This window comes from Etheostoma cragini, chromosome 18 (assembly GCF_013103735.1).
Source record: "Etheostoma cragini isolate CJK2018 chromosome 18, CSU_Ecrag_1.0, whole genome shotgun sequence".
NCBI lineage: Eukaryota > Metazoa > Chordata > Actinopteri > Perciformes > Percidae > Etheostoma > Etheostoma cragini.
This window is the reverse complement of record NC_048424.1, coordinates 19,803,654-19,817,163: the sequence shown is the minus strand read 5'-3', so window position 1 is coordinate 19,817,163 and position 13,510 is coordinate 19,803,654.

Here is a 13,510-nt window from a genome sequence, read left to right as displayed (position 1 = left end):
TGCACTTGATATCGACATACATACATGATACTGTGCTGAAAGTCTGAAGCTGTGTTTCCAAATGCAGGAAACAGTTTTTTTGAGTGCAACACATTGAAAGTTAAGCACTGACAAAAAACTACCAATCCCTGCACATTTACAGCAGAGTTGGTCCTGACCTCCTTGGGGCTCTAAGCAAAAATTCTGCTATGGGGCCCTTCTACTTGACCCATGAGCCAGGTAAACGATACACCCTCGCCACACAGTCCCATCTGACACCCCAGTGCTCCCACTACAATCCTCTCTCCTGTAACACAGTTTGCTCCATCTGTCGGTCTAAGAATGAGTACACCTAGGTAGAGCTGTATAACAGAGCAGAATTAGGTATTCGGAAATTAAATTTATTGAATAGACTATTGTTTTCATTAAGAATCTTAAGGTAGGAAATTTTAGAAAAATAGCAAAACATAACACTAAGCTTTGGCTCTGCTGCCTGGTAATTAGACCAGTCCTGACAAGTATTAACATCATTAGCCTTAGCCATTTTCAGACTGGGTGCAAAGAGGGGACTCCTGTTGCAGGGCTCAGACACGCAGTAAAAGTCACAAAAGGTGATTTATTGTGCAGCAGTACACAGTTAATGAAACAGTTTCCACGGAACACAGGGCAAAGGCTGGGTCAAAAAGCCGGCCGTGGTAAATCTGGCGACATTATCTAAAAACACCAGGTAGAGACTTTGGGATAAAATAAACAAAAAAAGGCAGAATGATGTGAACAAACACTCAGGAACACAGGGAAAATGGCTGGAACACAAGCAACAAGAGCATTTTCAGCATCGGCATGGGCACCATTCTATCTGGACTGTCTGAGAAATTGAGAAAGATTTTTGAATGTGAGTCACGTGATCGGCTGGACAGAGATGGCAGCTTAAGGTGTAGAGCCACATTTTTCTCTGATTCTACGGAAGGCTGTCGACAATGACAACAAGCCAACCGCTACACATGTTTTGTGTATTGAGAGGATTTAGCAAGATGAACGGCAGTAGCAGTACTTAGATTAGATTAGATTAGATTCAACTTTATTGTCATTACACAGGTACAGGTACAAGGCAACGAAACCAAGCCAGCGCTCTGGGCTTACTAAAAAAGAGAAACGTCGACATTGCATTATCACAGGAGACTCATCTACTGCAGGTCGACGCCAGCTGTTTAGCCATTAGATTCTATCACTCAATTGCATCCTCATCAGCAACTTCTAAAACAAAAGGAGTAATCATTTTCATCAAACGGCATCTCCCAATTAAAGTGTTGTCCTCTTGGTCAGATGATACAGGCAGGATTGTGATCTCCACAACTGAATTTGGTGCCAGAAAAATTGCATTTGTGTCAGCTTATGCCCCTAATGTTTTTGATGGAAATTTCTATAACACGCTTACCCATCAAATGCTGGAGTTAACGGACTGTTATTATTGGTTCAGATTTCAATGCTGTTTGGGACCCAAATATTGATCGGTCGAATGCGAAGGCCACTAGGGACCAGAATCAGGCTACAAATGCTCTGAAATCCTGGGCAAGCAGCTTGGGGTTTATAGATTTTTGGCGTACAGTTAATCCCACCTGTAAGGACTATTCCTTTTTCTCAGGTAGACAGAAATATTTTTTCCAGGATAGATTTTCTTTTTGCATCCTCTCAATTATTTCGTTCGATCGATAAAGCGCTGTTACTTCCAATGGCATTATCTGACCCTAAAGGGATCCTTTCCGCCACCACAATTGGCCAATTGTCTCAACATGCAGTGAGATGGCGCTTCAATACTTCTTTACTTGTGAATGAATCCTATATTACTCAATTCATAGCAGAATTCCAGATTTTCCAGGTTCTATTAGGAGCAATACCATACTTTTCTGCTCTGATGCGCACAAAGTTACATCACTGAAAACTGCAAAACCTTGAAGCACCAGATTAGACTCACTGACTGGATAGCTTTAGAACCATCATTAGTCAGGAAGGAAATAAACAACATCCTGAAACAAAAATCTGAATTGTTTCTCCATAGAGCAAGACAGCGCTAATACTTTCAGGGTGCTAGACCTAGTCTCCTTCTTGCTATGAGATTAAGATCCAATGATTATTTCGCAGACACTCCCGCTATTAAATCTTCAGATGGTAATATTAGAACTAACCCTGTCGAAATAAATAAATCCCTTCAGACAATTTATTCCAATCTGTATGAATCTGAGGTTACGTTGGATAAATCTCACTGTGGCAGCTGGTTAAATCTGCTTGACCTGCCTCAGTTATCAGCAGAGTACTCAGCTAGCTTTGACAAACTAATTTCAATTGGGGAATTAAGACCGGCAATACAGAATATGCAAAAAGGAAAATCCCCAGGCTTTGATGGGATTCCCCCTGAATTGTACGCATATTTTGGGGACAGTTGGGTCCTGTCCTTCTTGACATGATTAACTTATCATGATTAACTCTATTGAAAAGGGTGAATTCTCAAGGGATGTTAACACAGCCTTGATTTCCCTACTCCTGAAAAAGGATAAGGGTCCTTCAGAGTGTTCTAGCTATCGACCTGTTAGCCTGCTTAACACTGACATAAAAATCTTTGCAAAGCTCCTAGTCTGTCGTTTGAAGTTCCATTATGTCAAAATTAGTGAACCCTGACCAAACAGGATTCATAAAAACAAGACTGGCAGCAGATAACGTTAGACACCTTCTTTGCATTGTTGATGCGGCGGAGGACAGTAAGACCCCAATGTTGCTTCTTTCTCTTGACGCAATGAAAGCCTTTGACAGTCTTGAGTGGCCATTTTTATGGTCAGTCTTAGAGGTGATGGGCTTTCAAACTTTCATTGGTATGATCAAAGCTTTATACTCAAATCCCTCAGCCCGAGTCTTAACCGGACGCACCTACTCCTCTTTATTTCCAGTCTCTAGATCTTCCCACCAAAGTTGGCGCTTAAGGCCTGCACTATTTGTCATCTATCTAGAGACGCGGGCTCAGGCCATTTGTTAATCGATTGTGATGTCACCAATATGCATTTGTAGCACACAGAATCATCTCTCATCATTTGCGGACGATGTTTTGGTCATTGTAGAGAAACCCTCTCAGTCTCTGCAAGGAATGCAAGGAATTTGGAAGCTGTCAATTGATCACCATCTGCTGGTGAGTTGGTTCAGGGGGTGGGGGAAAACTCTGAAAAGACCTGATAAGCCCAAACCGGTAGTGCGGGTAAATTGGGAACGTTTAGAGGAGGCCCCTGTCCGGCACTGAACCTGAGTGGACAATGTTTAAAGTTTCCATTGCTGCTGTGTGGAGCTGTGAGTTTTAGGTGCCTTAAGGGGCGGTAACCCACGAAAACCCTGGTGGACACCGTTGATCAGGGAAGCCGTCCGACGGAAGAAGGAGTCTTTCCAGGATATGTTATCCCAGAGGGCTCCAGAGGCAGTTGCAAGATACCAAAGGGCCCGAAGATGTGATCATTCCAGAAATGCTGAAAGGTCTGGGTGTGGAGGGGATGTCTTGGTTGACACAATGCGTGGGAGGTCTGGTACAGTACAAACGTGGCAGATCGGCGTGGTGGTTCCCCTCTTCAAAAAGGGGGACCATAGGGTGTGTGCCAATTACAGGGGTATCAAACTTCCCAGTCTGACAAACGTCTGCACATCACCTGTAAACTATGCAATACAATATTACTATGAATTATATCAGCTGCATCATTGAAACTGCCTCCCAAAGATTTCCTTTTATACATTTTTAAATATAATGGCGTGGCTGAATACATGATGGTTATTATTTACTGGGAGTTGTGCATGTTGCCGAGTATTCCCAGCATATCAACATTTGAAATTCAATATTTAATCAGCAGTCCATTTACCATCCTGCATTAGTCCAGAGTCTTTACTTAACCTTGACTAAGAGACTGAATAATCATTGTCTTGTTTTAGAGGGGGCTGCGGCTCAGGAGATACAGCGGTCGTCTACCAATCAGAAGGTTCAACATGTCAGGTACAAGTGTCCTTTGGCAAGATACTGAACCCCAAATGGCTCCTGTTGGCTGTTCCATTGCCTTGTGAATGTGCATGATGAGCAGCTGGCATCTATTATGGCAGCCTTGGTCACCAGTGCAAAAATGTGTGTGTGTGTGTGTGTGTGAATGGTGACTGTACTGTTGTGTGTAAAACGCCTTGAGTGATTGATAAGAGTAGAAAAGATTTTAAAATCATACCTTTTTGCCCATCACAGTAAATGTTGTCTTATCCTTGAACAGAATTATCAACTGATTGTGTATATAGTGTGTCTATGTGTGAGTGTGTGCGTGTATGTGTGGCTCTGTCCATTTCATAGTGTATGTGTTAGTGCGTGTGTGTGTATATATATGTTTCTCTGTGCATTATATTGATTGTGTGTGTTCTTCTGGTATGGGGGTCTGAGTGTCACTCTTTGGGAGTGTAGCCTGGATCTAGCAGGATTTAGTGGTTTTGATCCACAGTGTGAGTGACTGTCGGGCACACGGACAGGACACAGGGTGTATCCATTCTCAAACCCCCAACTAATCTAGTCACAGATTCATCTCCTGCTAAAGGAGCTTACAGAGCCCCTGTCTACCCCAGGGGGTACCACAGATGTACAGTAGACTCCACACACACAGACACACACAATTTATAGATCTTGATATCATTTACCCCTGCAACTCAGCAAAAAAAAATTCCACATATGTTGAACAAAACCAGAAAGAATAAGAATATCTGCAGGAAGAAATCAGATCTGATTTCTTGTCCCTAACAAGAACAACACACGGCAAGGACTACCAGGGGAAATCTACAGAAGTTCCACTTATCCTCTGTACCTGCATTATCTCGTAGAGATGTTGTTAAGTCATTCCAACTGTTACAATCCCTACGCCTCTAACATCCACCGCTATCCCCAGTGTTGGATATCTAATACATTGTAGACAGTTTATCCCTAAATAAATATTCTGCCCTACTTTGCATGCAGGGATGGTGCTAATGCAATAAGCCGGTGTAAGCACAGGGCGCATAAACTGAGTACTAATCCCAATTCTGCTTGTCCAGGATGTTAACTGGGTGGCCAACGAGGGCTAAAAGATCACAAACTAGCAGTGAATTTGGATCAGTTTAAATATCTAAACAATCTAATCTAAATACAGCCCTTTTTCTTTCACTTTAAACAGTGCTTTTTGTGTAATAATGATAATAATGTATACTTTATTAATACCACAAGGGGAAAATTTACCCTCTGTTATTGCACACATTACACACAGGCCTGAATTACACACACACATGCTCAGTACCTATACATGCACTAATTGAGAGATGTCAGACTGAGGGGGTTGTCCGTGGAAAGGCGTCAGCAGTAGGGGGTTCGGTGCCTTGCTCAAGAGCATCTTGGCAGTGCCCAAGAGGTGACTGGCACCTCTCCAGCTACCAGTCCACCACCATACCTTTCTCCGTATTTGGACTTGAACAGCAGCATTTAATGCTGACATCTGATTCTGCTCATAACTTGGACATTTCTGCTAACCATTAAATTATAAAATTTTTCCTTTTTAGTCATGTATTGCTCGTGGGGTAGACTGGGTAAACCACGCCCACACAGTGATTGGAATTTGCCCTGCAGCTCAGTTTGGAAACCTGCACATGTAATTCTCTTGCTTCAGTTCACAATTTTGCGAGAACCAATCACAAATTGGCTTATCTACCTTGTTATTGGCTGGTTTTAACATGATGACGATAGAGAAGCAACCGAGCAGGTTCTTGTTTACATTCAACACAGCGGCCACCGAAAGCCACAGTAGCGCAGCAAACCCGTTAATGCCGCTGTCGCTTCTACGTCACTCGGATCATTGCTTTGATTGGTTGAAGGACTATCCAATCGCATACAGAGTCATTTAAACTATCCCCATTGGTCAGGCCTCTTGTGCAGAGACAATACAGAGCAGACTCCCCAGACCAATCTCAATTTCTTGTGGGGTATAATGTGTGAAAATTACGTGGAAACAATACCATTGGAAAGGTATGGCTTCAGGATTATGTCATATTTTGCGAGTGCAGTTATATAATTTCACACGCAGAGATGTTACTCTTTGTGCCCCAATTGAAGAGTTGTATAGGCAGCTGCGATTGTGACACTATGAAAAGTCATAAGAATCCTTTGTCATGTTGGGCACACATATTTCCTTGTTTAGCAAATCTCAAGGTCTCGTAGGGGGTAGAAGAGGGTGGATGGATGTGTCAGACAAGCACAAGACTTTCAATAAGGAGATCGCCGTTTGCGTCATGTGTGAAACCATAAATCAAGATTGACGTTTTTAACTTACAAATGTAAGAATGTAAGTAACGTACTTATTTTAAAACAAACCATGATCTTTTCCTAAACCGAACCAAGTAGCTTTGTTGCCTTGTTACAGGCTGGGTGCATTTCTCTATTGATTGAGCTTTTTGATCCTATCACAGTATTTACATAGCAACATGACTGGCTCTATGATAAAAACGCCTTTTTACAATATGGGAGATCTTAAGAAGCTCATGATAAACATTAAAACTGGTAAACATGAAAGCACAGTTGTGTGTTAATACTGGCTCACAGAGTCGCTGGCATGAGGTTGTTATAAGATAGCCATCTAATAAGAAAGCATCTTATTGTTCTTTGCACATTATCCACCCACTGATGCTACAGTCTCCATGAGGGCATTCACTGTGGCATCTACAACTTAGTTAGATTTTGAGCAAGACCAATTCTGACTCCCTTCTCCTTTCCCATTCATACATTATTAAGGATTATTTAATTTCCGTTTAATGTATACAACACATTTTGAAAGAAAAATCCATCTTTGTGCCCAAAATAATACTCTAAAAACAGGAATTATGCTGACAAAAAAACTCAAAAGAACTTGGCAATCTTACAGTTTCATTATTATGAAATGTGCACGACACGTCTGTCGTGCCTTCTATCTGGCATCCTGTGCTCCTCCCTGCAGTTTTCACACGATGATTCAACCAACAGGCCAAGGTGTTGATAGTATAAGCCTCTATGACATATGAAAGCATGGGGAGATGAGAGTGAGTGGGAGGTTTTTAGATACAACATGAGCTGTTCATGGGTGTTTTCTGGCATTTTTTTGCTGAGTCCTCACTCCCACCCACTGGAGATGAGAGCCAATAACTGAGAGAGAGAGAGAGAGAGAGAGAGAGAGAGAGTCAAGCCAGGATGGGATGACTCTTACATAACGTCTGCTGTTACTGCGTGACACGTTTGGTCATGCTCCGAATCACTATTTCTCAGTCCACCCTCAAGAGGTGTGTGTGTGTGTTTGTGTGTGTGTGTGTTTGTGTGTGAGTGAGTGGCTAAAGGGTGGTCTGCAGTCCTGCCCATGGGCGGGCGGGGGGGGGGGCTTGTTATTGATTAAACAGCTGTCGCTTTTAATTTTGTCTCGTTCCAATCAATGCAAAAGGCGGCAGGAGCCAAAGTGACATTTCTCCACTTTGATTACTCATGTCTCCTTTGTGGCTCAACTGTCCTTTACTTTCATCCATTTCCATTCATTTTGCATCAGATGTTTTACCGAGCATAAGCACATGGTTTCATTCATGTGGAGTATGCACCATGGCATAAGTAAAAAAAAAAAAGACGATGTTGAAATACTTAAATCGATGCGTTTGGGAAACAAAGTTCAGTCAAGAACTCAAGATGTGCTTTTATCAACAAAAGTCACATGGCAAGTCAACTGTGTTAGGAAATATCTGTTTTTGAAATGAAAAGTCTAAGGGACAAGCCTGTGGACACACCTGGTTTGACTCAGGTGTCCCCGTATTAACTGATGAAGACATCAGTGTGCAGATGTTCTTTTTTGTTAAAATATTCCCTATTTGCCAAACGTTTGCTAGGTCTTTCCTGGGAAGAACCATGTAATTTGGTGCCAATGACTGGGAAAATATGATTTTATTTCAAATGTGTACATTCTTTTTATTATTGGAAATGTCACTCCTTATATTTGTTTTGCCTGTAGACAAATTTATATAACCTACTGTACATAGACTTAAAACCTTCTTATTTATGCTAACAACACTAGCAATTACCTGGAATTGATTGAATTGAACACTTTCTAATTAGGTCTTCAAAAGTTATTTGAAATTTACAAACATTTAACATTTAAAATAAAGAGTAACCAACTTTTCAAATGGAAAAAAAGTGGGAAAAAATACTTTGGGCCCAGCATCTTCTCCCACTTTGCATATTTTAGTTAAGTTTATTTTCAGTGCTATTTTTAATGTGACTCTGCATAGAAAACGCTTAATCAAAACAGTCCTACCACATAAACATAAGCTTGTATACTGGAACTAGTCTCCCTCAGGCCTGTTGTAGTCCCCATCTCACACTGTCTGCTCTGCAAGCAGCAACTACCCTGTGCTTCATATTGTTGAAATCCATTTGTGCAGGTAATTTCTAGAGGAGAATCGGGGCTTAATTTGCGTATGTAGATACTGTGTCCTTTGAGTGGTGAAATGAAATTTATCCCTGCAAACTAGAACAAATTTAACGAAGGCGGATTCACAATGGCAATGTGTTTATAATTGTGTCTTCCAATGTTTACCCTATTAAAATTGAACGCCGTGCTAAATCAAATGTTCCTGTGAATAATAAAGCTTGGGATTGATGAAGTGGGCACTGCTGAATTAAGCTGGCAGTAATTGAGGTGGTGGTGGGTCTGAGCTAACAATGGAAACAGTACGATGCACTACAGTCCATCAAGATAATGGCATCTCTTGTTGATTCATTCCAGGTCAAAGAATAATACGAAGGCTCTGTGCTCACCAAAAAAAAAAAATATTTCTTTTCACTTCTTTTTCAATCCTCCCTCTTTCTATTTCTTTCCATCTCTCCCAGTTGCTCCATCCGTCTCTTCCACTTTCTTTCTGACTGATTGAGGTGTGGAGTCTGAAAGACTGATAATTGAATCCTTGAATACTTTATGGGAAAAACATTCACCTCTGACTCACTGCATTTCCACATTACCTTGGCAGGATTCTAAATGCTTTTATAGCCTTGCTTTTTAAAATTTCCACAACTATTGACATCCCAAGTGGTTTCATTACATGTTCTGGCAATATACATTTGCAGTCCAATTTAACACTCAAGGTACTTTGAAATTAGCTATATGTATTGTATTTGAAATGTGATGCACGCCTTTATGTAGAAACAGCATGAACATCTGTCCAGCAAGTTTGAGACCCAATTTTGTTTTGACACAATCCAGCCCATTGTGCAAGGTAATTCATTTTGTCTTCTCAAATTGTAAAAAATTAGCTATGTGTGATCCAGGTATAGATTTAAAGATGGAAAACCACTGTCCACTGTCCAAATCAAGCCCTCTGGTGAAACTGGGAGATGCTTTCAAATTCTTCCGCTGGTGATCTCTAGGGAGAGCCATATTTCCTGCCTCCCAGCCATTTTGTTGACTGGGACACTGACCCTCATCTTTTTCCATGGGGACAGAGAAGCCATTTCTGCCATCACTGAGATTAGAGCCTTATCTGCTTCTGTTCTATTTTGGAATAGCTCATGGAGACTATCTGGAGGCCGGTGCCTGCTACTCTAACAGCTATTATCTTGGCCACCATCTTTGATATCACTACCTATAAAACTACTGTTAAACTTCCAGGGCTGTAATGTGCCATTACTTTTGTCTTTAAGCTAGTTTGCATGGGCGTAGTGGGAGCTTGATAGCATGCTACACGGCATATTAACACATGGCATATTGATTAAAATCAAGTAAAACCAGTGTTAATATTCAGAAATCATGCGACATTCTGTTATGAACTGCAAACAACAAAGTTAGACTATCAGATTAAAAGTATAGTCCATCTCTCTCCTAACAGAAAGCAGTCTGTGGCTTAGGCCTTAAGGGAGTCTGCATTTCAATTTGACACTTTTCACATCCAGCAAAGACTGTGAATTCACGCTAGGGCTAAAACCAACACTACAAATCCCTTTCCAACCCAATTTTCCACATTAGCATTTGGTGAATGCATTCCTCCAGTTCATATGCTCTTTTAATTTAAAGCCACCAGAAGAATAGGAAGCGTCTTGACTGTAAGTCCTGTTGTAGTATTTTTTTTACATCAGGTTGCAAAGATGACTCATCACTTGTTTCCCCCTCCTGCAGACTGGAGAGAAAACCCACACTTTATGTACGCAAAAGAAGTGGCGTGCAACTGTCAAATACAAATGCAATACTGGGACTGAAATAAGCATTTGTAAGGAGCTGAATTCACGCTTGGGTCCAGAATGTCCCTGGACCCATCCAATAAAAAAGAAACAGCTGTGACACAATGAACTAATTAACTGAGGGTCACAAACGATTAGAAATTATTCTTTGGATTAGCACAACGACGTAAACTTGCTGGTTTAACAGGTTAATATTAACCTCACATATCTGTAACATAAAGCATTTGATTGAACAAACGCGGTGTATTTTTCACGTAAAAATCAAGACAGTATAATATAATCAACACATCAAGCAATCCAATTACTTTGTGCCATGTGCAGCCCTCCTCATCAGTAAGTGTAGGTCTGCAGTACTGAAAAATATCTCAGCGTTGTGCTCAATCATGTCACCATGGCAGCCTAAACATATGTTTTAGTCACAGTGAAGGGAATGTTTTCTCAGGCCCATGTGATAGCTAATGATCACCACTTATGGAAATGTGACACATGGGTAGAAAGGGCATGTGATTAAGAATGCTATGAATAGGCATGGAGAGGGGTGTTGTAGTTGGTCATTTTCATAACCCTCTTTCCAAATGAAGCAGCTCCTAATGATCTCCTCTTCACTCCCTCTTCTCTCTCCTTCCATTGCTTTGCAGGCCGAGCCCCCACATCCCCCCAGGGGACCCGGGAGAGAGTCTGCGTGCTCCGTGTGATGATCAGCGAGTCTTAGAGAAGTCATGACAGCCAATCATCTGTCTTCTAGTGGAGTCCTGCATGGCTTCACGTTTCAGGAGGGTGCAATTTCTTATATTCTTGCCCGGGGAGCTGTTTTATGTTTGGAATACGCTGGTGGTTTTTCTTTGCCCTGACAGGGGGAGTGCGGGAAGTGACTCTGATGGATCTGCGCTGCGTTTTTTAGAGGGAGGGGCAGGTCTGCACAGCTTTGTTTCCCGCCATCTATGCATATGCATGCTCAATTGAGGGAAAAAAGTCACCCCGCTTCCAAAGTCAGCGAAGATTAGTTACAGAAGAAGCATTTTCTTGTACTTTTCCAGCCCTCTTCTTCACCAGCTGCAGTGTAAAGAGGAAAGTTTCTGATTAAAAATGTTCCCAGACCCGACACTGTTAGTGTGGAGAAAATATATGAGGGGAGTTAATGTGATTTTGGCTGAGCAGATTAGAAATGTCTTTCATGGTCACATTCCAATATAATTCCAGAGCTAAGCCTTAATATGTGTTTCTTTTGTGCTTAACCTCATAATGTCAAGAGACCCATAGTCACTTCTCGCGTGTAAAAGTTAGCTGCTCCGTTCTTCTAAAGCCATGAGGGAAAAGAGAGGTTTTGGAGGGTAACGTGGGCGTGGGGCGAGTAGGAACATGAGGACATTTGACGGATATTTTTGTGTGACTTGGAAAAGCACAAGAAATGCTCCCACTCTTTACACACTCTTGTCTGCTCAAGCATATGCTGAGAAAACCACAAGTGACGCAGCATCTTCAGAGAGCCAATGTGTGCACAAACAAACAGACTGCAATCGATGGCCTTGCTGATGATCTGTCCTAACAGAGTCCTGGCTGTCAGCGGGAGCCAAATCCTCGGAGTAAACATAAGCGCGGACTGATCCACGTTCAATTTAAATGACCTCCATGCTGCCGCTGCGTCTCACAGGGGGAATTCAAATGCCTCAATCACCTCTGCACTCTCTCCCGAACTCAATCCGAGAGGGATTAAGCAACCAAATCAATTAGAAGCTGCGGCTAAGAAGCAGAAGTCTCCTGCTATCTCTTCCCCCTCCTCTCACTTCCTCTATCACGGTGCAGCCAAAAACAAAATGTGCTTAAGTACATTATATAGGCATACAGTAGTACTGGTCACTGGCTTGTTATAGTAATTAATAACAGCCGGAGAATTGGAACCACTTTTCTTCTCGCATATTGAAACTCTTTTCAAATGGTGCCATAGAAAACATGTGACTCGCAACCAAAGGTCTATGTAATTCTATTAAAGACAACTAGTACTTAGACAGTGGAAGAGACTCAACAGAGGCTGTTTGAATTTATTTCTGTGTCTAATCCCTGACTTTTACCTTTCGCTTTTTCCCTCCGTGACTCCTTCTCTTTCTCGATTAAATCTTTATCTGTATGCAGAGCCTGCTCTTGTCTCTCCTTACACCTTGCTCCCTGCCTCCCCCCCCTCCCTGTTCACCGCATATCTGGCCCTGGGAAGAATACAGAAGTTCAGAGGGAGACAAGTGTGCTCTGGCGGCAGGATGAGAGGACCGGGGCTGTTTCTGAGTGAATCCTTCTTTCCCCTATCTCACAGTGTCTCTCTCTCTCTTTCTCTCTCTCTCCCTGTCTCCTCCTAGTCCAGAAGAATCAAAGGAGATCAGCTCCCATACAGCCCTGTCTTAGAGGGGTTTCACTACAGAGGAAGAGAGTGAGGAAATGGGAGGGGTTGAATACTCATCTGATAAAAGTAACTCAGAGGGCAACACAGAGAACATCGGATGAATGTAATAAAAATAGATCTTCTTTTTTTTACATTGTAATTGTGTTTTATGTTAGAAATTCCAATTGGATTGAAGTTATATCATGGATATTGTGTATATCTGGTTTATCTGCCAGGATGTCTTTTTTCTTTGAGAAGAACAGAAAATAGCCTAATCTTTAACTGAATTTATTTTAACCTATCAACATAGAGCTTTATTTTTGCTTAAGTAGCATTAAGATATGAAAAATCAACTTATTCCACGCTGTCTGTCAGCATCCCATAAATATATATTCTGCTAGTTCCAACTCTCTATTGAAGCTGCATGATGTTACACTGAGTGAAATATTTGAACCCAAGACTACATGTTTTTTTTTTTTTATAGTTGCACCATTCTAGCAAGGGAAATATTCTAGATTTCCAGACTTTTCTCAAATTCAGGTTGGCATATTTGGTCTCTTTGAAACTTTGTGATCTCCACTAGATTTTAAAGTTCTGTAGGATGGAACAAAGTTTGGCTGCAGATCCGGATTTTTTTTGACCGATCTACCGGGGGGGGGCAGCGAGGTTCAAGAAGTCGAAAAAGATTTCTTTGACTAAGTTAGTCACCTTGGAAATTATATACATCACTGCATATCAGTTGACAAAAGTCTACAGCCTCAATGGCAGTTCTGTGAAACTGTACTTAGACCATGGACTGTAAAGTCAATGCAGAAGTTCCTGAACCTGCATTCTATCTAATTTCCATCAGGGGGCAACTCTACAGGTTGAAAATAGAAGTCTACGGTAAAAGGATTTGTTTA